This window comes from Diaphorina citri, unplaced genomic scaffold (assembly GCF_000475195.1).
Source record: "Diaphorina citri unplaced genomic scaffold, Diaci psyllid genome assembly version 1.1 scaffold12009, whole genome shotgun sequence".
Classification (NCBI taxonomy): Eukaryota; Metazoa; Arthropoda; class Insecta; order Hemiptera; family Psyllidae; genus Diaphorina; species Diaphorina citri.
The window spans coordinates 1-1,550 of record NW_007389380.1 but is presented as its reverse complement, the minus strand read 5'-3'; the positions used below and the strand labels follow the sequence as shown (position 1 = coordinate 1,550).

Here is a 1,550-nt window from a genome sequence, read left to right as displayed (position 1 = left end):
ACTCTCGAGCTGTTTGTGTTATTTTGTCTAAAAGAACGGACGTTTATTACCTACCTACTTGACTACTTGTACTAGTATAGTGGCCAATTGACTAGTTTAAATGTTACGTACATACAAGATTGTTATTTATTTGTGTAAACCAATCTGAACAGGATCGTAAAGAGAATTTGTTTTGTACTCTCGAGCTGTTTGTGTTATTTTGTCTAAAAGAACGGACGTTTATTACCTACCTACTTGACTACTTGTACTAGTATTAATGGCTAATTGACTAGTTTAAATGTTACGTACATACAAGATTGTTATTTATTTGTGTAAACCAATCTGAACAGGATCGTAAAGAAAGCCTGAAGTGACTCCTTAATGTTTTGATTGGGTGGTGAAAAAAGGAACTAGAAAATTTGCCAGGTTTAACTCCACTGAAAAAAAGAAAGTAGGTAAAAAAAAAATATCTATACTCAATAGATTTTTCATAAAATACTCATTATTTTGATCTTTTGACTGTGTGACTTTGGAAAAAGTCTGGAATTTATTAGTAATAAAATACTACTTTAAGTAGGTACCAGGTACCTATGTAATTATTTTGAAGTTTAAATAAAGCAGACCTACGACTAGCTCCGAGTAAACAATTCTCAGATAAATAATCAATGACAATTTGCTGTCGATATTATTGCTATCAATTAAGTAATCTAATACTCATTATTTTGATCTTTTGACTGTGTGACTTTGGAAAAAGTCTGGAATTTATTAGTAATAAAATACTACTTTAAGTAGGTACCTATGTAATTATTTTGAAGTTTAAATAAAGCAGACCTACGACTAGCTCTGAGTAAACAATTCTCAGATAAATAATCAATGACAATATGCTGTCGATATTATTGCTATCAATTAAGTAATCTAAAACTTCATTATTTTTACAAAGCAACATTTAGTTTATTGCTATGAAGTACAATACTTTTACGGCTTGGGAAATTTCTTTAATAGATGAAAACTATCAACGAAATACTCGCCTTTTAATCAGAAAGTCCCCGATTTCAATGCCCTTAAAGCAGGGGGAAAATGTACTCATGTTCAACCACAATATCTGGAATACACTGATACTCTTGTGAGGACATAATAAAATCATAATGTTAATCAACGTTCACACTTGGTCGACGAGCGTCGAGTGTACGCTGCTTTAGAAATGCTCTCATTTAGTCTAAAAATATCTACTACAAGAGATATCCCTCCAAGGCGACTGCTCAGCATATCACAGAGTATTATGTGGTCTAAATACTTTTGTACTGACTTCTCATATAAAGCAATAGTGAAAAGGGCTTAATTACAAGGTTGAAATGAGATAAATTCGTCCTTTTACCTTAGAACCTTAATATTATGTGGTCTAAATACTTTTGTACTGACTTCTCATATAAAGCAATAGTGAAAAGGGCTTAATTACAAGGTTGAAATGAGATAAATGCGTCCTTTTACCTAAGATCTGAAGTGTACTAATTTTGTCAAATTTTCAAACTACATATTAGCACATTTTCCATGTCTCGGTTAGGATTCGAACC

The 1,550-nt window shown here is 31.8% G+C and overlaps 1 long non-coding RNA gene across 1 annotated transcript; it reads left to right on the top strand.

Moving 5' to 3' along the window:
- Nucleotides 1–171: 171 nt before the first annotated feature.
- LOC113473000 lies at nt 172–1,345 on the top strand. The gene is made up of 2 exons (XR_003395106.1): nt 172–556; nt 772–1,345. It is a non-coding gene; the product is annotated as an uncharacterized LOC113473000 (long non-coding RNA).
- The last annotated feature ends 205 nt before the right edge of the window (nt 1,346–1,550 follow it).